This window comes from Homalodisca vitripennis, chromosome 2, assembly GCF_021130785.1.
Source record: "Homalodisca vitripennis isolate AUS2020 chromosome 2, UT_GWSS_2.1, whole genome shotgun sequence".
Classification (NCBI taxonomy): Eukaryota; Metazoa; Arthropoda; class Insecta; order Hemiptera; family Cicadellidae; genus Homalodisca; species Homalodisca vitripennis.
The window spans coordinates 3,819,267-3,844,587 of NC_060208.1; the positions used below are offsets into that span (position 1 = coordinate 3,819,267).

The window sequence follows — 25,321 nt, forward strand, 5'->3', positions numbered from 1 at the left end:
TATAGTATATCTGACATGATGGGTGTGCCCAGGCCTGGCAGTGAATGGGAACGTGTTCGAATACGTTGTGTCACAAAGAGGGAGGCCGTTGCTGTCACACGACGGTTACCGGTACCATCTGAACAAGACCTCTAAAAATGGAAATAAGCAGTACTGGAACTGTTGCAAGAAGAAGTACCAATGTCGTGGTACCTTGGCCATGACTAAGGATGGGCAGATGATACGCACGAGAGCGCACCGGTGCCGACCGTTTACACAGTCTTGTGACATCTTCGACTAATGTTTACATTGTATCATCGACAATATTTAGCCTGATTGAGGCTTTAATAGTTAGGTGTGCTGCTGGACATTTAACGTGGGGGCTAAAGTTTAAAAACTGTGGTGTAAGTAGAAACTATGCTAAAATGTAAAAAATGTGTCCCTTCACTAAGATTTAATGTATCAAGGCAATGCTTATGAACAGTAAAATATACGATTACTTGTTGACACGAATTGTTTATAATTTTGATTTAATGTAGATTTTCTTATTGAAAGATTTTATATAAATTATAAACCATTACTTTTGTCGTATAGTTGTCTTAAATTAATTTTAACATTTTACGTTCCTAAAACATTATTTGGCATTGAGACACTAAAATATAAGTTTATGTAATGAAACAATTTTGGTTTTGATTTAAGTTTCTGTCTATAACACAGTTTTAAACTTTAGCTCCATGCCATAAATGGAGCCTCCGATGTGTGGCCGGGAGCTAACTTGTGAGCTCGTTAACGGTTTTAGTTATTGTTTTATATGTTACTGTTATGGTATCATTTTATAGTGCATTCTATTCTCTACAATACTGTTTATTTCGCTGTGTTTGTTGTGTTTGTAATACTGTTAAGAGAGTATTTACACATTTTCAAAGTAATTAAAGAAAACTAAAGTTCTACGCAGTGTTAATCGCTATATTTATTTTACCTTTATTTATGTTTTTTCAGAGTTAGAAAATCATACTACAATGCTATCCATCATCAGTTTAATGGCATGTACGTTGAATAATAAGTGAAATTTATAAAAAGAAAACAAATATAAAATTAGATAATTTGATTGGTAATATTTAGTAGAAAATTAAATAAATTCAAGCTTGTTTGTAATAATTATGAAAAAGAAAAAGCAAAATTATTATAAAGTGTTGTACCACTCACCACTACCATGGAGTGACAGGCCTGTCTCATGGTGTCAACAGCATTGCCAACTCAACTGCTTGAGCCTTTATATTATTAGTAAACTTTTATAGGTAGATCATTTGTAATAAGCCCGTGAATAAACATTAACCTCTTTTACCATGCCAGTGATCATTTTTTTTTTAAGGAAAGATCAAGGTGAAAGTGACAAACTGTGATCTCACACAGGCTATACCAGGTTTATCTTCCTAACTGGTCACAAACCCAGGGCTAGTTGTGCTGTTGGTGGGCCATCGCTCCCAATACTCAAAGAGTAAACTGTAGTTTGGATGGTGGGACTTAAAGGATTAAAAACCTGAAATATTTCCATTCTTATTTTCTTAAAAAATTACATAAAAAGCTCATTTAAGTTCACTTAATCCAAAATACTACATATCCAATTAAATATGAAAGCCAAAACCTACCGAATTAAAAATATGAATTGAAATGTAGAATTTATAGTGTATAATGCTTTGACACTTGGCAGTATAGGTGTATGATATGGTGGGTATGCTCAGGTCCGATGGAGAGAGGATTAGTTAGCAAGATGGTCCTCTACTCCCTCTCTCCCAGGGGTAAACCTTTGCTGACTCACGAAGGTCACAAGTATCACCTGAACAAGACAGCACCCAACGGTACCAAGTACTGGTGTTGCTGCAACAAGAAGTACTACAAGTGCCATGGAACACTCGCCATCAACAGGGATAATATGGTGGTTAGCGCACGGCAACACAGTTGTATCTATTAGTTGTTGTGCAAGATTGTTGAGTCAAATGAGTTGCTGAACAATCAAAAGTTACTACCTACCTATGAGAGTTTAGAGCATTGCAAGCTCATATTAACATTGAAATATACAGTATACAATTGGCAGGGTGTGAGAATTATGTTTGTCTTTATATCAGCCCTCTCAAGGTGGAAAGTATTAAAACAGAGTATTATTTTAAGATAATTAAGTTCATTACTAGTACAAAGATGCAAAACACATTTTTAATATGCTTAAAATAAAATGTACTACGTACTAATAGTGTTAGTGTATTTCCTCATTTAATTACCAGCAATGAATGATTTTCATTTATCTTCAAATATTAGAGATGCAGTCTGTAGCCAACCTTCCCCAACAGTGGTAGCTTTCACAATTTTAGATGTTCAAGGGAAATTTTTAAAATGTCTAATCTTTATTCAAACATAACAAATATAAAAAATATGTACACACTATTTTAATAATAATCCTTGTAGAATTTTTTTCAGATATATATATATATATATATATATATATATATATATATATATATACTGTATGCAGAAAATAAATGCTCAGAGGCTTCTTTAAACAATAGAAGAAAAAGACTTCATATAAATCCTTTAATATTTCGACTTTATTGTCGTTTTTCAAAAAGGTACAAAAAGTGTATATAATGTAAGAATTAAAAGTAAACATATGAATTTTTATAATCAGCTGAAATGTTCTATTCTGTTTTATAGTGTAATTTATAAACTCCTTGGTATATTATACTAAAAAGGGCTTTATATTAAAATTAAAATTTAGATTAATAATATAAAAAGGCGTTCTAACAGCATAAAATTAAATTAAATATTAACAATTTTGTAGTTTTATAGTTGTACATTCATAAAAAATTAATAAATTTAAATATAGACAATACATTGTTTTAGATTTGCTAGATTAATTTTGACTATTTTAACAGATCATTTCTTATTTAATCCAAAAGGTAATTTTGACTTAGTGACTAATTGATATGCTTGTTCTAAATTTTCTAATTGAATTTTTGAAGAATCTTCTGGTACTTTACAAATCCCTTTTAATGTGTAACAATTATTAAATATTTCGTTATGAGCCAATGCATGTTGCGAAACCAATTTGTCGTCTTGTCTGTTGGATGAAGACCGATGGTTATTCATCCTAATATGTAAGGGATTTGTCGTTAAACCAATATAGTCCTTGGGACAAAATTTGCAAGACAACTGATAGATTACATTCTTCGATTTACAGTTAATGTTATTTGAAATTTGATATGTTTTATTAGTTGTGCTACTTGTAAAAGTTTTAGAAGGATTTAGAATTTTGCATGTAGCACAACGCTTGTCTTCGCAAGAATGGCAACCTAAAAACTTTTGATCAGCATCTGAATTTGGAATTTGGTTAAGCAATAATTTAGGTCTTACCAGAAGGTTCTTCAGATTAGGGGCTTCACTAAAAATAATTCTCGGGGGTTTTGAAAACAAACTATTTGTCTAGGGGGATGATTCTAAAATGTTGTAGGCCGTTTTTAATATATTGTTAGTTTTATGTAGCCCCGGGAAATATTGCGTAATAAATTTAGGATCATCTGTATAAAATGACCCTCGTCACAGCTTTTTGGACATCTTGTGTTGTTTGAAAATGGTGTCCCTTCAAAATAGGAAAAAGTTGAATGGAGCAATATCTGGTGAATAAGGTGGCTGTGGTAGTACTGAAATTTATTTTGAGGTTAAAAATTGCTGTACTTACAGAGCAGTCCGGCTGATGGGGCATTATTGTGATGCTGAGTCCAATTATCAGCGATGTTTGCACGGACACGGAAGAACTCTTTTACAAAGTTATTACTAGACGAACCGTTATTGATTGATATTCAGTTCTTCTGCAATCATTTTCACGGCCAATCTTCAATCAGATCGTACGAGTTCACACACTCTGGTCAAGTTGACATCTGTCCGTGAGGTTGATGGTCATCCACCGCGGTCTTCATCCCTAAAATTCTCTACCTTACTAGACATCTTATGCTAACGAAAAACTTAAGCTCTTGACATAAACTCCTCTCCAAAAGCCTTCTGAAGCTTACCGTAAGTTTTCATTGCGTTTTCACCCAATATAACGTAAAAAGAAATGGCATACCGTTGTGCAATATTATGCGGTTCTATTTCCGTGACGAGAGACACAAACATGTGTTAACTTATTAGAGCACAACTCAAAACTGAGCAGTTGCATGGATGTGCCGCTTGGACTAGAAGCAGCTTATAGATCAAGGTTAAAGATATTGTACATATGCAAGCCTGCAGGGTTGCCTCATCTTGCAAAGAAAATCAGTCTCATTACTTTATTGCCGGACCTCGTATATGTAATGCCAAACAAATATTTTTTTTTTATCTCAGAAATAAAATTAAGCTTGCCTATAAATTTTTAAATGTCTAGTACACATGGGTATGTCTGTAAATTTAAAGCAAACATTGACTTTTTGCAATTTAATTTTGTAAAGAAATAAACAAGTTTGAGTGAAATTAGTAAATAATGTAAACTAACATAAAACACTAGAAATAGAAGTTAGCATGCTTTATTCATGAACTTTCAAGTACATAATTGGCGTCATAAATAATTATAATCCATTTATAATATAAACAACAATAGTAAAAATTCTTTAGCATGTTTTGCTATGTACCATTTGTGTATTTCACAGGAATAAACAATAACATAAACATTTATTTATATACTAAAGTATTTAGTATCGTGATTGTATAGACATTGTCATTCAAAAGCTATATAAGACATAAACTTTTCATGTTTCGTTAATTAATAAAAAATATTGTTGTCCTATTTAGGGCTGTATAGACAGATACATTTTATTATGTTTTCACATCTGTATTTATTCGTTATAATAGGGATAAACCACATGTGAATAAAACTAACAAAAAAAGAAGGTCCTTGATTTTGTTTAAAATTGTATTTGCAACATGGATAGAACCACGGTTATTGTGGAAATAAAATATTTTAATTGGGGGAGTGTAAAGAAAGAGGACTCTGGAGAGTTTTTTTTATATTTTAGCATTAGTGCTCAAGTTAACATAGTGATGTTTGTCTTTAGAAATGTTGGGGAAGTGGGACACTACGACTATATGCACGACAGCCAGTCGAGGTTTGGTGTTGACGTTAGACGGTTGGCAATACTACCACAACAAGATTAGTGCTCAAGTTAACATAGTGATGTTTGTCTTTAGAAATGTTGGGGAAGTGGGACACTACGACTATATGCACGACAGCCAGTCGAGGTTTGGTGTTGACGTTAGACGGCTGGCAATACTACCACAACAAGATTAGTGCTCAAGTTAACATAGTGATGTTTGTCTTTAGAAATGTTGGGGAAGTGGGACACTACGACTATATGCACGACAGCCAGTCGAGGTTTGGTGTTGACGTTAGACGGTTGGCAATACTACCACAACAAGATTAGTGCTCAAGTTAACATAGTGATGTTTGTCTTTAGAAATGTTGGGGAAGTGGGACACTTCGACTATATGCACGACAGCCAGTCGAGGTTTGGTGTTGACGTTAGACGGCTGGCAATACTACCACAACAAGATTAGTGCTCAAGTTAACATAGTGATGTTTGTCTTTAGAAATGTTGGGGAAGTGGGACACTACGACTATATGCACGACAGCCAGTCGAGGTTTGGTGTTGACGTTAGACGGCTGGCAATACTACCACAACAAGATTAGTGCTCAAGTTAACATAGTGATGTTTGTCTTTAGAAATGTTGGGGAAGTGGGACACTACGACAGCCAGTCGAGGTTTGGTGTTGACGGTAGACGGTTGGCAATACTACCACAACAAGACCGCAGCGAATGGCACACGCTACTACAACTGTATATACAAGCGGCGGCACATGCTCAGGTGTCGGGGGACACTTGTGGTCGGGAGAGATGATTCGATCATCCGAAGAAGCCCTCACAGTTGTTCCACAAAGAGACAAGACCGGTCAAGTTCGTTGTGAACACAAAGCCTGAAACCTTGAAGCTTTGTTCACTTATTTATCTCAAATCTCAAAAATCTTGTCTTCAGGATTTCAACAGACAAGAATGAATCGGGAGACTAGTAGGCCAAGTGTTTGGCCAATTCATTCAAAATGTGAAATATAACTACTACAAATTGACCCACAGCTACATTTCAATGTTATAAGAAATCTTTTCTAATGATTCATGAAAATGTATGAAGAAAATTAATACCTATCTCATTTCAAGAAAGGTATATTTCAAAGTTGTGTAAATTTACTGAATTTATTTATTTATTAATAAGCATCACATTACATCATAATTTTATGACAGGTGATTTCTCATGAAATTTAAAAGACTAAACTACATTAAAATCCCTAAAATATAGATTATAATTGAATAACAATTAGTATAATAAATGAATCAACAATTTTAAAATATGATACATTAAAAGTTATATTAAGGGCTATACATTTAATACCTTTTTTGTTGAGTTAAATAATACAGTAGAACAATAGATTAAAATATGTCAAATACAAACTATAACTAAATAACAATAAATATAATGAATAAAATAGTAATTAAAGCTTATTATATTGAGTATGGGACATTTTCCTAATGATATTCTAAAAATTCTGTTTAAAAGTAGAATGCTCTTTGCTTAGGGAACCTGTTGTAAACTTTCGGCCCCACATACTGAGGGGAATATTGAAATAAAGTTAGTCTTTGCTCTACCGTTTTTATAACATGTTTATGTCTTATGTTATGGCTTTGGATTGTTTGATTCTCCATGAACGTGTTAAGTACTGAACTTGCTAACTCCAAGATATAGTGGCTATAAAGTGTTAACATTTTTAGATTGACAAAACTGGTTTTGCAATGGACACGTGGATGTATGACTGCTAGAATTCTCATAGCCTTCTTTTGCATGATGAAGATACTATCAGCATGTCTCAGAGAGACACCCTGTACTGATAAACCATAATTCATATGTGATGAGAAATAAGCATGGTAAACAGCAAGTTGATTTTTTAATGTTGATGACATTTTAGCACTCTTATAGAAAAAATATGGATGAATGTTTTTTTGTTAAATTTGAAATCTGTGAATACCAATTTAATTTAGTTTATTTTATTATAATCCATTTCAATACCAAGAAATTTTACTGATTCTTGGACTGAGAGACACCCCGTACTGATAAACCATAATTCATATGTGAGGAGAAATAAGCATGGTAAACAGCAAGTTGATTTTTTAATGTTGATGACATTTTAGCACTCTTATAGAAAAAATATGGATGAATGTTTTTTTGTTAAATTTGAAATCTGTGAATACCAATTTAATTTAGTTTATTTTATTATAATCCATTTCAATACCAAGAAATTTTACTGATTCTTGGACTGATATTTCAATTCCATTTAGAGTTTATAGATTTTAAGATATTGTTAGGATTAGCATTCTCGGTTTTAAATTCAATTACTTGGGTCTTGGACACATTCATGGAGAGCTCACTGACAGAGAACCAATCCTTCGGACAATTGAGTTCTGTCTCTACAATGTTTTTCACAGAAGTAGTGCCGTCAGCCTTGCAAATCGTGTCATCAACATACTGGTAAACCTCTATTTGTGTTCCATCAACCAAATCATTTGCATATATTATGAAAAGAGAGGGTCCAAGAATGTGGAAACCGGTAGTACACCATACTCGAAGCTTCTCCAGTTTGATTTATAATTTTGACCAAATAAAAAAAAAATATTCTTTGTTTTCTGGACTTTAAATAAGAGATAAACCAACCCAATTCTGTATTTTCTATCCCAACGCTTGACAACTTGCATTGTAGGATTTCATGATTGATACAATCACGGAGCGCACCAACAGCTCTCTGTGACCCATCCAAGGCCCCAGACACACAGTCAATCAGATCTGAGAATGCTCTGCCAGTGCTGAAATTTTTACTAAAGCTATATTTGATGAATTTAAAAGACAGTTGTACTGTAGGCATTTATTTAGTTGAATTTCGACTACCTTTTCATAGATTTTAGAAAAACTCGGTAGTAGTGCAATCGGGTGTTAGCAAGATGTGTCGTCCACATTTTCTTTACTTAGATGTGTCGTCCACATTTTCTTTACTTAGGCATATTCTAATTTTTCTGGAAATATTCCTTGTGCAAGTGATTGGTTAATCAATTTGCAAAGAGGGTCCCCAATTATGTGAAAGAATCTTTAATGACCTGAATTGGCACACTGTCCCAGCCCACAGCTTTTTTATTTTTTAAATTGGCTCTTCTTTACTCTGCTTATGTTATCTGTGAAAATTTAAAAGTAAATTCTATATTGGTGTTTGCAATGTTGTGGAAGTTGTTGTTAAGTTTGAATGCTTTGGTTTTGTTGAATTGTAGAATTTGGAACATTAATACAAAATTGTTAAATTTATCAGCCAAAATTGTTAGGCTGTGGACATTCGCATCAATTTTTAATATGAATGGGTATTTCAGGTTTTGAATTTATTAATTCTAGTTAATTTTTAGTACTGCTCAAGTAGCTTTGGATTTGTTTTCAGCTGTATAAATTTATCATTGCATTTTTGTTTTGCCAGAGTGACAACTTAAAAAAATTGTTTATACTGTTTGTAATAATTTAAAACTGGAGATCCTTATTCCACTTTGATTCTAAATGAAACTGCTTTTTGTGTTCAGCAGAAATTTTAAGGCTTTGAGTCACCCAATTTTTTGGTCCTCTATAATTGTTAAAATGTGGTGTTACCAGTAGACAAGCTTCATAAATACTTTAATAAACTTCTTTAAAAAGTTTTAAAGTTCTCATTTGTATTTTTTGTTTTGTCCAAAGTAAAATCAAATTGTTTAAGGAAAAAGTTTTATTTTGTTAAATTTTGTTTTGTAAATGTTCTAATTTTTTTGCTGGGTTTTTTATATTTGCCAGTGACTTGAGCAGATGACATATACACATAACAATCAACAGTAGAGCTTTATAGTCTGATATACCAACATCTAGAACCAGAGAATCAATCATATTTGTAAAGATATTATCTATGCAGGTACTTACTGGACTGTATACTGAACTGAGTACTGAGTAGGTTCCTGAACAATTATTTTGAACCCATAACAATCACAAATCTCAAAAAGGTTTTTTGATGACTGGTAAGTTTGCATTAGATTAATGTTAATATCAGAAGCAATAACAAATATGCTTTATTCTTCATTCTTTTTATAACTTTTCTAATAAATGTTCAAACTTATCTTAGAAAATTTTATCAATTCTGGAAATTCTGTAAATTGAAATAAAAAAAACTGTTATGATTTGTAAGTTCTATAAATGATCCCTCAAAGCTATGAACCTCATTTAAATATTTTAAGTCACTACAAATTATGAATTCTAATTCTTTTCTAACTAATAAACAAAAACCCTCTCTGGCAGTATCAGACCTAGCAAAAATCAGCTATTTTGAAATTATTTAGCGTATTGAGAAAAAAGTTTATGTTACTCATTTGTAACCAGTGCTCATTTAATGAAAGTACGTCTATATGTTTGTTATGATTATATACAAATATCTTAAAATAATCAATATTATTCATTAAAAACTGAATGTTAAGATGAAAAAACAATGTAATTTACAACCTAAGATTTCTTTCTTTGAGATGTCCTGCTTCTTAAAAAATAATCATTCTTAGCCCTGTTATTTTTGGTATCAAATTCCCTATTGTTACATTCATTGTTACATGATGCTTCCAAAGCAGTGATGGTTTCATTTAAATCACTTATTTTAGTTGTGTTTTGAGTTAATAATTTGTCATCTGGAGAGTGAATATCATTTTGAAAGTCAGGTGTTGTCTGGTGTCTGCTGATGTAACGTAACATTTTTAATAGACCAAAATAGAATTCACAATGTCTTTTGAAGATACTTCAGAGATGCCACATGATAAAAAACTGTGCTGATTTCTTTGCAGATGTTCGAAATGTTTAATCTTTGTTCTAAATTTGTTTTAACATTTTTAAACTTCTTATATATTATATTAGATAAAAAAAACCTTTTCATAATAACTTAGATGGACTCCGTATTTGGCCATACACTATCGGGTATAACACTAATGTCCTAGAAGTGAATGTAAGGAAAATGTAAAAGAAGACAGAAGATGGCAGCCTCCAGTTTCTGCATTTTGAAAGAAGAAGAATCCATTGAAGTCACTTTTAGTCAAGCAGTCAGTAGAAATCCAATAAAAACAGGTTACTTGTAGCTGTACTAGGCAATTACACTGATCAGCGTCCTCCACAGTGAAATAAGGATTTTCTATAATGCTCTCTCCCTTCCCAGGATGTTGCTTATGATATGAAATAAATATAAAATCTCACTCTAGCCATAAATTTTTTACCAGAAACAAAAAAGAAATCCAACTTTCAAAATTTTTTTGGTAGGGTTGCAGAGGTAGCATCTGCCAAAGCTGTCAATCCTTCAGATGTTTTTAATCTCAGGGAGTTCCTAGTGTTACAGAAGTAGCAACCATCACAGCTATCAATCCTTCAGATGTTTTTAATCTTAGGGAGTTTCTAGTGTTACAGAAGTAGCAACCGCCACAGCTATCAATCCTTCAGATGTTTTTAATTTTCAGAGAGTTTCTAGTGTTACAGAAGTAGTAACCGCCACAGCTATCAATCCTTCAGATGTTTTTAATCTTAGGGAGTTCTAGTGGTATAGAAGTAGCAACCATCACAGCTATCAATCCTTCAGATGTTTTTAATCTTAGGGAGTTCCTAGTGGTATAGAAGTAGCAACCGCCACAGTTATCAATCCTTCAGATGTTTTTAATCTCAGAGAGTTTCTAGTGTTACAGAAGTAGTAACCGCCAAAGCTATCAATCCTTCAGATGTTTGTAATCTTAGGGAGTTTCTAGTGTTACAGAAGTAGCAACCGCCACAGTTATCAATCCTTCAGATGTTTGTAATCTTAGGGAGTTTCTAGTGTTACAGAAATAGCAACCGCGAAAGCTATCAATCCTTCAGATGTTTTTAATCTCAGGGGGTTCCTAGTGTTACAGAAGTAGCAACCATCACAGCTATCAATCCTTCAGATGTTTTTAATCTCAGAGAGTTTCTAGTGTTACAGAAGTAGTAACCGCCAAAGCTATCAATCCTTCAGATGTTTGTAATCTTAGGGAGTTTCTAGTGTTACAGAAGTAGCAACCGCGAAAGCTATCAATCCTTCAGATGTTTTTAATCTCAGGGGGTTCCTAGTGTTACAGAAGTAGCAACCATCACAGCTATCAATCCTTCAGATGTTTTTAATCTCAGAGAGTTTCTAGTGTTACAGAAGTAGTAACCGCCAAAGCTATCAATCCTTCAGATGTTTTTAATCTCAGAGAGTTTCTAGTGTTACAGAAGTAGTAACCGCCAAAGCTATCAATCCTTCAGATGTTTTTAATCTCAGAGAGTTTCTAGTGTTACAGAAGTAGTAACCGCCAAAGCTATCAATCCTTCAGATGTTTTTAATCTCAGAGAGTTTCTAGTGTTACAGAAGTAGTAACCGCCAAAGCTATCAATCCTTCAGATGTTTTTAATCTCAGGGGGTTCCTAGTGTTACAGAAGTAGCAACCATCACAGCTATCAATCCTTCAGATGTTTTTAATCTCAGAGAGTTTCTAGTGTTACAGAAGTAGTAACCGCCAAAGCTATCAATCCTTCAGATGTTTTTAATCTCAGAGAGTTTCTAGTGTTACAGAAGTAGTAACCGCCAAAGCTATCAATCCTTCAGATGTTTTTAATCTCAGAGAGTTTCTAGTGTTACAGAAGTAGTAACCGCCAAAGCTATCAATCCTTCAGATGTTTTTAATCTCAGGGGGTTCCTAGTGTTACAGAAGTAGCAACCATCACAGCTATCAATCCTTCAGATGTTTTTAATCTTAGGGAGTTCCTAGTGGTATAGAAGTAGCAACCGCCACAGCTATCAATCCTTCAGATGTTTGTAATCTTAGGGAGTTTCTAGTGTTACAGAAGTAGCAACCATCACAGCTATCAATTCTTCAGATGTTTGTAATCTCAGAGAGTTCCTAGTGGTATAGAAATAGCAACCACCACTGCTATCAATCCTTCAGATCAGATGTTTGTAATCTCAGGGAGTTCCTAGATTGTTTCATTAACCAGTCAATAGATAAAATTGTTACTTATTTAACTGGTTTTTGGTTCAACAGAGATTACCTAAACAGACTCCCTGTTTCTTTTTGATTCCAAAATCAATAGAATTTTTACTTGGCTCAGGAGAAACCTATACAAGGTGTGTTCAAAAAGTATCGCGAATTTGGGTTACATGTATTCGAATTTTGATTTTTTCTTCTAGCGTTATGTTGGTACATATGTCTCTCACTTGTGTTGACAATTTCGGCCAATTTGAATGTTCAGTTAATTGTTGACAGCTGCTTTGCTTGCATGTGTTTTGGTTTGTCTTCAATTTTTACCTCTTCAAAAAAATGGAACAAAGAACCTGTATCAAATTTTGTGTGAAAAACGAAATTAAGTGCGCGGATGCATTCCGAATGTTGACTGTGACATACGGAGAAGATACTTTGGACAAAAGTAACGTTTATCGGTGGTACAAAATGTTTTCAGATGGCCGAGAAGATGTGAACGACGAAGAGCATGCCGGACGCCCGAGCACTTCAACAACAGACGAACAATTGATGAAGTGAATAAAATGGTATTGGACAATCGTCGAATCACCGTTAGAGAAATTGCCGAGTACCTAGGCATATCGATTGGCTTGTGCCATTCGATTTTAATCGATAATTTGGGCATGAGACGGGTTGCCGCAAAATTTGTACCAAAATTGCTCAATTTCAATCAAAAACAGCATCGCATGAACATTGCTAATGAGATGTTGGAATCTGTCCGTGACGACCCGAATTTGCTCCAGAGGGTCATAACTGGTGACGAATCGTGGGTTTATGGTTATGACGTGGAAATAAAAGCTCAATCATCTCAATGGAAGCTGCCGCACGAACCAAGACCGAAAAAAGCACCCAAGTTCGGTTGAATGTGAAAGTTTTGCTTACAGTTTTCTTCGATTGCAGGGGCGTGGTGCATCATGAGTTCTTGCCACAAGGTAGAACGGTGAATAAGGAGTATTATCTGCAAGTTATGCGCAATTTGCGCGAAGCAATCCACCAGAATCGCCCGAATTTGTGGTAAAACAAAAATTGGCTTTTGCACCACGATAACGCCCCTGCTCACACATCGCTGCTTGTACGCGACTTCTTGGCCAAAAGCAACACACTAATGATAACGCAGCCACCGTATTCCCCAGATTTGGCCCCCTGTGACTTTTTCTTGTTTCCGAAACTGAAGGCCCATGAAAGGACGACGCTACGCCACGATTTACGAGATAGAGATGGCATCGAAGGAGGAGCTGAACAAGATACAAAAAAATGATTTTTTGAAGTGCTTTGAAGATTGGAAAAAACGTTGGCATAAGTGTATAATATCCCAGGGGGATTACTTTTAAGGGAATAAAATCACGAATAAATAAATAATTTTTGAAAATACACAAAATTCACGATACTTTTTGAACACACCTCGTATATCAAGTCTCTACAACTTTTCTGTTAGGAGTTCTTTTACCTTTTTACTCTGAGTTAGTACATTACTTCTTTAGAAATTCATACACCTAGTTTCAAATCTCTTAGTACCTTTTTATCAAGAATCATTCCATAGATGAGATGGACAATGATAACATTTGTGGGTTCTTAGTATTTTCAGATTTTCCTAAATTTAACTTAACCATGAGTTTTATAATTGCCAATAATTCCCATAAGATGTGCATATACAGTCCTGTTTCATATAAGGTGAGCAACTTTTAGAATAAAAAAATTGCTCTCACCATAATTTCAACGTGTTTTTAATTTTGAATAAAATATTCAGTAAATTAAAGCACAATAAATCAAAATTAACATGAAGGTTATTTAAAATAAATATTACATTTTTATATGCATAATTGTATTATTCCTTTACATAATTGGTGGTTATGTGTTTACCTCTATGAATGAACAGATAATTGTCCGAATTCATTTGTATATGTCTGTTAATTATGAATTTTGATAGGTTTACATTAAAATCAGTTGCTCATACAACAGAAAAAATAAATTTTATTAAAAATAATGGTGTTTATTCAAATAACACTCCTGAAGTAATCAATAAACAATTTTTATTGTTGTTGTTTTGTCAAATTTTCTTTGTTTTAGTTTTGTTTGTTTCTGTCGAACAGATTTATCTTTTCCTGAACATTTTGTAGTTGTGAACAATGCCAATTTGTTGATATGTTGTTATGTACCCAGGAAAGATGATGGAGTCGAAGGTGCATCCCCTGGTCATAGGCACTCACTACTGTACTACCACTGCATCTTCAAGTTCAAACTGTCATCCAGGGAAGGGTAGGCAATCTATTAAACCCACAATCATCCCAATAAAGTTCAAAATATTTCATCAGTATTGTCCTGATTTTTGTATTGTTGTATTTTTTTAAGGCTGATTTTTGTCAATGAGTTATTATTTCTATAACATTAGTCATGTTAAAAATTTCAGTAGGAGAATAAATAGATACGCAGAAAAATAGATTGTGAGGTTTAAATTATTTGAATTACTCTACAAACACTAACAAAATATTTTTTTATTGTAGTATTATGTTTTTAATTATTTTTTATTCTTAATTATTGAGATTCTCCTACACTTTCCATGTACTAATAATAAAATTTCATTTACATAAAAATATTTATTTTATCGGTGAGACCAAAACACATAGTAAAATAATTTTCAAAGCAATATTTAAAATTATTTAGTAGTGTTACTTGAATTTTCAAAATGTTTAAAGGCTAACTTAACTTTAAGTTATTTGATAATAAAATAGTTTTTTGTATGGGGGTTTACAGCTTAAGACATAAATTATAGTGGTGTTTGTCTCATACCTAATAAGTGAAAAATTATATATATATATATATATATATATATATATATAAAGGATTTGATATAATTTTTCCATTAACAAGTTTAATTTAATATTTGATTAATAATAAATTAAAAGCACTACTCCTTTACACAAATAAGAAAGTATTTATTTTTACTGTATAAAATGGGTTTTAGGTACACTATGAAAACTAGGCAGAAAGTGAAAACTATGACTATACACTTAATTTTAGATTCTAAATGTATAAAACACATTTTTACAACAATAAGGCAATGTATGTAGTAATTGGCTTATTTCGGTACTAAAACTTTCAAAACGAGTCATCAAAATTTGACTGCATCTTGGATTATGTAGTGTCATAGGTGATCATATACGGAACTTATAAACACGAAACTCAGGCCATAGACAGCAGAGTAATATCTTGAATACCAGAACGTCATTAAATGTGTGGCTGAGAGATATTGTAAAAAATGTTATGAGAAAACTCTGACCTATGCTCGAATAAATAATAGAAACGTGAGTTGGTACCATTGTTACCGACCGACAGCTTCAGATTGGAAATGATTAATATGATAGGAGCTCGAGCAGGTTGTATTTATAATGTAGTTTTCAGTAACTTATTGCCTGCTAGTAATATTTTTCTGTCTTGTAATGTATACAGTATGAAATTTTAAATAAATTTATTTTATATAATTTATATACATTGTTTGAAGGTTTTACTATAGCATAAATTTTTTGAGATGTCGTGTTTTAACATGTTTATTGTGAGTGACATACAAGGCATATTCATAAAGTAAGGACCGTTTGCTCATATTAAAATATTAGCACTTGGGAACACAGTTGTATTCCTGCAGCACTGCAATTTCTACTAATTCATTGTGAAGCTACAGCACCATTTGTTTTGTTACAGAAGTCGTCTGCCTGTAAACAACAATGTCCACGACAATCGTTGATCCCGTCACCTGTCAAGTGCGTTCTGTTATATGATTCTTGTCTACAAAAGGATTATCGGCTGCTGAACTTCATCGGGGGTTATGCGTAATTTATGGACCGTCAGCTATGAGTGCAGGAAAGGTTAGACAATGACGTGGTGATTTTTAAGATGGCCGAACAAATGTCCATGACAAAGAGCGGAGTGGCCGGCCCAGTATCCTGACTGATGGAATTGTTTCATAAGTAGACCAAAAACTGTGATCTGATCGTCGATTGATGATTAATGGCCTGGCTGAAGAATTCCTCAACTTGGACGCACTACTGTGTACAATATTGTAACAGAAAATCTCAGATACTCAAAATTGTGTGCAAGGTGGGTACCAAAAATGCTGACCAACCACAAAGAGTAAAGAATGTCCAACGGATGAGAGTTTTCTGGTCGTTACGATCAAGGTGGAGAGGATTTGTTTTCTCGCATTTTTAATGGGGACGATACATGGATCCATGTCAATCCAGAGATTAAACAGCAATGACGACACTCATCTTCACCAAAACCAAAAAAAGTTTAAACAAACTCTGTACACAAGTCAAACATTGATAGCTACCGTTTTTGGGACATAAAGGGGTTCTTTTAGTAGATGTTTTGGAATGTGGGACAACAATTACAGCTTATGTGTACTGCAAAAATAGCTGAACAAACTGAGACGCAATCCAGAAACAAATGACGCGGGTAACTGTCATTCGGTTTAATCCTCCCTCTCCATAATGTGCATCCTCACATTGCAGCAAAACTATAGTCCTGACCTTGCAACTAGCGACTACATCATGTTCTTGCACATGAAATGGTGGTTCGGTGGACAAGTTTTTGAGACCGAAGAGGAACTAAGAATGGTGTTTTGTATTGGTTCAACTCTCAGGTGGCGAACTTCTGTGCAGAGGTGTTAAAGAAGCTGGTGCAGTGGTACGAAAAATGCTTACAAGTGAAAAGCAATTATGTAGAGAAGTGAAGTAGGTTTATAGCTTACTAAATATGCTAATAAAATGTGTTTCTTATGAATTTATTTTTTCCTGTGACCAAACAGCCTATACTTAAGAATATGCCTTATATATGCGTATCAGACTGTATAAGATACCGTCCTGTGTCACTTTGCCTCACAAGCTTTCAGTCCTTCATACTTAGAGCTAATAGTTACTGTGTATTAATATTTTATTTGTATTGCTATAGGCCAATTTATTGATTACGTAATAAGATTTTAAAACAGATGATCGTGATACAAAAAATTAACTACATTTCACAATGAGTGAAGTCAATAAAATAATTTCATATTATTATACAAATTGAATTTTATTTACCTGGCTATATGATAAAGGTTCTCTTTTTATTCTTGGGCATATACATAAATTAGTTTCTATGTTAAATGGTTTTCATTACAAAGTCTATTGTAACTAAGAATGTTATTTAATGGTCAATAAAGATCTTGAATGTTTCTTGTGTCGATAATGTGAAGGTCACCAGGATGTTGATTATGCCCTGAACTTTCATGTTAAACCTTCATAATTTGTCAGCCATCAATTCAACCAGAAACTTCTTGGGTTGCTTCCTCAAGTTCTACATAGACATCTACATATACAACAAGGGTTACATATGTGTATTCCAAATAATAATGAGCCTGTGACTAAATTTTAGTTTTTGGTTGACAATGTTGTCCCATAGATGACGATTTATTGTGAGACGAATGCGATACCTCCCATGCTGATTCTAAATCCGGTATATGTATGACCATCTTGGATAGAAAGAAATATTGATTAGAATTATTGAAATATTGAATTATTGATTAGAAATACAGTGATTATACAGAATTTTAAAATCTCTTTTTATTCCTATTTCAAACTCTTTTTATACAAGAACATGAAAATGTCAGAACTATAATTTATTGGAGAAAAGAAGAAATTTTTAAGACTTGTTTTTGTGATTACTTCTCCTGTTTGTGTTGATTCTACTGCTGTGGCTAAAGTTTTAAAATAAGATTGCCACTCATGGTGATAATCTCAGTAAAGCCAAAAATCTGGCATTTTATCGAGAACATTTCACTATTGTAAAATTCAAGAAATTAATTGTTTTTATGAGTCTATGAGTTTGTGGAAGAAAGACACCAATATTGACCTCTACAGTAGCTTATGGGTAAGGCTTTGACTACTTTTGGATTTAATACCCAAAATTAGAATTTCATTGGTATAGCAAGAAATAAAACATCCAGTTTCGTACCTATGCTGGGACTTTATATGTATTGTGAGATGAGGCATACAAAGTCAAAGTAGATGTACATTCCACGGTAGAAAAATTATATTTAAATTCTGTTATTACACGTGTTAATGAACAAACCTCTGATTATAAAGTGTACAAGATTCCTTTAGTCTTGTTGTAAAGAACTAACAGTCATGTGTGTATTTTACTATTTTTTTTTATTATGAATCTGTTAAGATTCAATTACTTTATATTATGCTGTTGAGGCAACCACAGTAACTCGGACAGAAGATTCTAACATAACTTAATTTTAGTTACGAAGCTACTTTTCCTAGACTACAGGGTCTACAGTAGAAAGAGTACACTATAGTAAAGATGTCTAGAGTACCATTTTCAGTTGAAATTAGTCAAACTTTTTTATTTGTGAATGACATAAAAAAAGAGTTTAATCTTTTTTTAATGACCAACTTTTTAACAATCTAACTTTGCTAGATGGTATTAAATTTGTCTTTACAGGTACTTTGTATAAAGGGAATTTGTGTATTCAATATTTAAATATTTTATATATTTGCAACTTTTTCATAGATTTTTTAAAATTATTTGGTTTTGTAGGTTTTTATTAGTGATAAAAATTGATTTCTTGCTAAAAAGATTATATTTGTTGTATAAAATAGTATTTATATCTCAATTATGATGCTTATTTATCCATCTATCTATCTATATATGAATATTTGCCTGTATGTCCTTTATAGAATCGTAAACTATGTGACCGATCATTATGAACATTTGTATGTATTTTTCTAAGGAGAAGGTTTATATGCTATGCCCATTGATGTCATTCACCACCAGTCGACACTGTAATGTTAAAGTACCTGCACATTACAAACTCCAATTACAAGCCAGTTATGTGTATTAAACAGCCAAACACTATATGGAAGCGCTAAGTTATAATTGATATTTGTCTTTAAAATTAATTTCATGTTGAAATTGAAGCTTGAGTGTTATTCCACTTTATAATGAAGTACATTTACATATACAGTACACTTTAGACAGATTTTCCTGAGTGTGACATCAAGGCAAACTCTACATCAGTGTTGGAAGCATGTGAAGCTGCAGGAAACAGCTAGTATTACTATAAATGGTACCTAATATCTACAGTATGTATTTTTGTCTCCACAATATACATAATATAAGCTAGTTGTTAAAAATGAAAAAGATGCATAGGCTACATGTGATTGTATTTTATCTTGTTTATTATGTATTGTTATAAATTATAGTGTACTTTTGAAGTTCTCAAGTGATGGAAGTTCTGATCAATAAAAAAAGTTTGTTAATCTAAACTATTGACAAGTGATGCTGTATAACTTTGTTCCTGTAGCATAATTCTATTATGTAAGAGTAATTATAAGTATATTTTTGTAAATGTGTTTTAGTATTGTTAATTTCTTTACACAGTAAAGATTTTATAAGAGTGAAACATTTTTTTCTTGTGTGTAACCCTGTTTTTGTAATGTGTAAAATTAAAATTCCTGTTCTGGCTAAATACAGGCTATACACAGCTTGATCTTTTAACCCTCGAAGTGGCAGTTTAAAAGTTGCTATATACAGATTTATATATATATATATATATATATATAAAATATATATAGCTATCTGTGTCTGTATTCAACCCCCAACTCCAGAAAGTTTTAATTAATTAACTTTATATGTTATAACAAAAGAAATAATAAGCCAGAAAACATTCTAAACTCTATATAACACATACATAAACAGGACGTTAATAAATGTCCTGCTGATATAAAAATTGTAACTACGTCTTTGTGGAGCAGTTGATGTAAGTAAGTAAATGTTGAAAACTTTCTTACTTATGTTTATGTCCCAGTTTAAATATAATAACATATGCTGATGTGGTTTAGTGCTATAATTGTCACTAAATAATGAGTACTACTACAGAGTTTTAGCAGAGATGTTGAGATTTTATCACAAGTATTTCTAATACATGCAAAGGTCAGCGTATATATTTTATATACTGTAGGCTATATACAAATAGTCAGAAACTCTATAACAACTGTCTTGTATTATAGTTTTATTTTTGGTTAAAGTAGAAATTACAAATGTTACAGTTTATTTTACGTTTTTGTGAATTTTAGAAAAAGCAGTAATAGTGGTAACAAATCAAAGTCTTGGAAGCACCCAGTTTGCATCTTTTGTACGACCTACCTTTTCTACCCAACATAGAGATTTGGAAACTTTTGGCTAGCTTGGAAGTTTATTTTTACTACAAAATGAAGTTTCATGTAAAATTTGAAGTCTATATTTCAGTTTGTATTCGAGATATTATGTAGACAGACAGATAAACAGAAATGAAATTTTCCCAACCTCTCGAGTGATTCTGTACCAACACCTTTGTTTGACTGCAGGTATGTGCTCAGTGGTTCCGCTACATTGTGGGAAATCTTAAAATCTTTAATGAAATACTCGTACAGTATTGTTACTGACCTAGATATATAAAAAATATAACTGACATATCACACTTAAGTTATATGTGGGAAAGAGATTTAACAAAGATTTTGTCGTAATTTTCCCCCCTATTCTAACAATGAAAAGTGAAAAGTTAATTTTGATTTCCGATTCATCCCATATTGAAGAAGTGGATTAATATTCTTAAAAGGCTGTTTGTATTAGTTTTTAAATATTATTTAATATGTAAGATATACCCAAATTTAATGTTATATTTAAATAGTAGTTTTACTTACTACCAAAACCATTTTACAAAAATAAAAACACCTTATTACAATAGCCACCTACTATGGCCATATGACAAGTAAGCATTTTAAATTTTTCTCTCTATAAATCCATTAAAGTTTAAAAATAAAAATACACTGATCAATTAATCACAAGTGGAACACAAACAATTTAACATAACATCCACTTTGAATTTATTCAGGACTATCAACTTATAGGCATGTCAAAGGATAACCTAATAGGGGGGGGGATTGGTTATAACTACAAATTGTGTATTACTTAAATAATATCTATTTTTACATTTGCTTACAATGCTTTTTAAATTTCAAACCATTGCCATCCCGTAATGAAAAATATTGGTATATAAATCAAAGTGTATTTTTATAGAGAAAATATTTACTGTGTGTAAAACGACTACAGAAATTTTGAGACTAAAATTTAGTAATTGTGTGTTTTTACTGCCACTGAGCAGTTGATGTCCGCTACGTGCATTGCGCATAGATGAACAAATATAGGCATAGGAAATATGAACTTCAAATTAAATGTAATTTTACAAAGCACAATATTTCATTACTTTAAATTGTATAATTTTGGGTTTTCATACACAAAGTATAACAGAAATACGATATAGCGATTTGTAAATAAACTATCCTAATAACTAATAAATGTACACAGTATAAATCAACAATAAAAATCTGTTTTATTTTTTGGCTATTTTAATATCATGCTACTTAGTCATAACAAAGACTCTAATGCCATATTAGATATTTTTTTTGGTTACAGTTTTTAGACGACGAACTATTACAGGCATCAATGTGAGAATCTGATAGGGAAGGTACCTTTTATGTTAGTTTACTTTTCTTTGAAGCAAGTACGCTGAACCTGAAAAAAATTAAAACTGATAATGTTTAGTAAGGAAACTGTTGAAAAACATAAAAAATTAATTGTAATAGGGTGTTCAATGAAAGAGATACTGAAAGATAAATCATTAATTTTTAATAGACACTCATAGGAAACTATTCAAACAAAGAGTTACCTTTAATTCACTAACAATATCAATTTATCTGTTTAACAACAAATTAGGAATTAACAGACAAGAACTTTTAGATGCTTCCTTATATTTTATAGATCAAAGGTTCACCAGAATTAATTGTTATTATATTGAACATAAAACTTATTGCTACAATAAAATTCTACCATGCCAAGAGATTGCTACAATAAAATTCTACCATGCTAAGAGCTTGATTATGGCCTATGGTAACCCTTAGAGAGCAACCTAGACCTCCAATATTATTACTATTCTTATGTATAGTCTTTGTCATCTAAACGTGATGTGGGTAAATTTAAAACTCAACGGGATTATCATGCATGATGTCCAAGAAATTTCTATAATCTTAAATTGACAACTCCTCCTACATTCAAATCTAAATCCTTTTATTTCAGTAAACAGGCCTGCCTTATCACTGTTCATCTAAATCCATAAACTTTCTCATTATTAATATATTTTACTTCCAGAAAATCCAGTTATTTGAATTTCTGATGTATTCAGCTCTCTGTGATTGAGTACTACAACTGAATGTTTGTCTTCCTCACAATTCAAACAATATATTTTTGAGCTATCCTCCTACTTGACTGTTTTGTTAAAAATCTTCAAACACTGAAGAGAATTTTACCAACTGATATTAAGATTAATAAAGCTGTCTTAATCCTAAAGAGTTAAAATTTTAACACAATAGATTGAGTCTTATATTGATTACTCAAATGTTTTTAATATTTGAGAAAATAATACATTTCTGCATAAAGTAAAATGTACTGTGCATTACTGTACTACAGTAAATTACTTAAGTTCATTACTTATTCAGAATTGTTAGAACTTCCGTCCCCCGTGGACTTGTGGTTGTCTGGGGTCTTGGACTGCAAGAGGGTTTCAAACAATATTTTCCATCAAGACAGCATCTTAACACTCCCATCATTGTTTTCATTGTATTGATTTTGTTTTTGAATAACATTAATTTGTTTAAAATTTGTGAACACAGTTCCAGCAATAGAAACTAAAATTAGTTTAAAATGGAGAAATAGAAGTTACACATTTTATACAAATTCAATTCTTTACTTTGGTCCTAAACTATTAACTCCTCAAAACTTAAACATTATCTGGTCGGAAAGACATTTTACTGTTTACATGAAGTTCTTGAATTTATTTTAATATGAGCTTAAAATTTAATTTTTCATAATATTTCATTATTATGAAAAATTTATTATTATTATTGATATAAAAATAATATACTGTAGTGTGTAAAATAAAACTTACAAAAATACGAACTTCAAATCAGATATTATTTAAATGACTACTATATTTCTTTATTTTGGTTGTGGACTTATGTTGTTGTTAAAATTTGATTAAAATATGTTAAGTACATCACAAATTACCTGTTCAAAGAGTTAGTCAACTCTGGAAGATCTTGAAGATCCCCAGGTTTAACTGTGTGTGATTTATTTCTATTGGGTTACTTAAAGGCACAAGTTTATAATCACAGCTTCAATAATGATGAGGAATTAAAACAATCAATTGAAGAGGAACTTCTTCAGATACCGCGGAATTTCTTTTTAAGAGCTTACGATTCAATTGTTAAGCGCTGTTATCAGTGTGTCGCTGTGGATGGATTACAGTTTGAATAGTTGTGGACTGTAATTGTAGGTTTTTTCGTAGGCTATGTTCTCATTTTCTGGTTGAAATGCTTTATTTCTCTAGAATATGACAATAAATAGTTTACAAAACAAAAGAATACTGTTTTTTTATTGTTTTTAAAGTATAGTTTTTCAAAATGCATTTTGTTTCAACAATTGCTAGCGAGCTGAAATTTTCATAGAATATTTTTAAAACCTATTTAACGAATTGTGTAGAGTTTGAAAATGTTCAGTGCATAAATGGGCAAGTAATATAAAATGAAACGTTTAAACCTCTTAGTGGGACACCCGGTATAAGCTTTGCGTTTTACTATATGTCAGCTGTTGTAGTTAAAATATCAAAATAAATAGAAATGAAACTGGACTTTTATACCACTACGTGTGTTTAACTATGAGTATACTTTCAGTTTAACGCAAGTTGAAAGACACCTTGAATAATACTTAGACAATGGAGGTGGGTTACAACCCCCAAAATCCTCCTGGATATGGCTGTGGATAAACTAATGTTAGAGTAAACTTTCTGCCATGATGTGTTGTAGTGTGTGATGTCTTATGATATTTGGAAATAAACAAAAAGAAAGGAGATGATATTGGTCATGGATATTTTATTATTAACGAAATTCATAAACTTCAATCCAGTGCCTTATAGTTTGGTTTCTTCAGCGGAACCCCTGGGCTAGAACACACTTTCCATAGTGTTAGAAATAAAAACCAAGTATCATTGTACATTAATTTCATCATTCCTGAATTTACAAAATGTTGAAACCAAACAATTGTGAATAAATAGCACTCATAGTATATTGTTTGTTGCAATATTTTTACAGTTTAATTTTCCACATGACCTAGTGTTTTTATTGTAGTTACTTGTATTGGTTTGTTTATCCCTTTTTGTAACTAATAGAGTATTCTATTCTATTTTAAACCTCCATAAGGACAACCCAAAGTCCACTTCGTAAAAAGAAATACTGAAAATAAAAAATAGCCAATGAAAACCTTAATCAAACATGTCTCACACTTGCTACATTTTGCTGAACATCTGGAAACTACATCTGACACAATTAATTAAGGAAAGAAGGAGAGAAAATACCACTAGTGTCATCGCTTAGTTTAATGAAGAAGAATTGAATGATCATCAAGCTTAAAATCGCCAAAACACTATTTGACGCTCTGAAGAACTTGGCTACGAGGAAATGGCCAAATGCTTATCACAAGTCTACCAGCAGATACAACACTAGTTACAACACAAGCTATAAAACCACATGTTCCAACTACTGTTCAACAAGATGGAACCATATACTTCCCTTAGGGATGAGTGCAGAACAAGAATGGCAACGTTGTCTCCAAAGGAATATCAGATACGTATCTCTCTTGTATACACTAATGTGCACTCACGTCATTCAACATTGGCAACAAAAAAACCAGCATTTGCAAAAGCGTTTATTTATTCAACGCTAGAGTTCAGATTTACTACCATTTGAACGTCACAGTTCAGCCAACGCGGAAGGAAATTTTGAAATACTTTATAACAGCCAGCTCTCTGACCCTGACAAGCTTTGAACGAACAAATTGCTACAAATGTCAGAATCAACCAAGATCTTCTGTCTATTGGATGCCTCCTACATCACCAGAACCTGCTTGCCCGTCCGTTTATATAACAGCCAGCTCTCTGGCCCTGACAAGCTTTGACGGAACAAATTACTACAAATGTCAGAATCAACCAAGATCTTCTGTCCATTGGATGCCATCCTACATCACCAGAACCTGCTTGCCCGTCCGTTTATATAA

At 32.4% G+C, this 25,321-nt stretch overlaps 1 protein-coding gene and 1 long non-coding RNA gene across 5 annotated transcripts in view; both read left to right on the plus strand.

Annotated features, from left to right (window-relative positions):
* The window catches only part of LOC124356067 (longitudinals lacking protein, isoforms A/B/D/L-like), a 288,880-nt gene that overhangs the window by 105,397 nt on the left and 158,162 nt on the right, over nt 1–25,321 (plus strand). The window lies entirely within an intron of this gene.
* LOC124356076 lies at nt 293–19,580 on the plus strand. 3 transcript variants are annotated; one of them, XR_006921787.1, is made up of 4 exons: nt 293–1,918; nt 5,058–6,215; nt 14,300–14,395; nt 15,836–19,580. It is a non-coding gene; the product is annotated as an uncharacterized LOC124356076 (long non-coding RNA). The 3 variants fall into 3 exon arrangements; XR_006921788.1 differs by lacking the exon at nt 293–1,918 and having other exon boundaries at nt 3,460–6,215; XR_006921786.1 differs by lacking the exons at nt 293–1,918; nt 5,058–6,215 and having other exon boundaries at nt 12,999–14,395.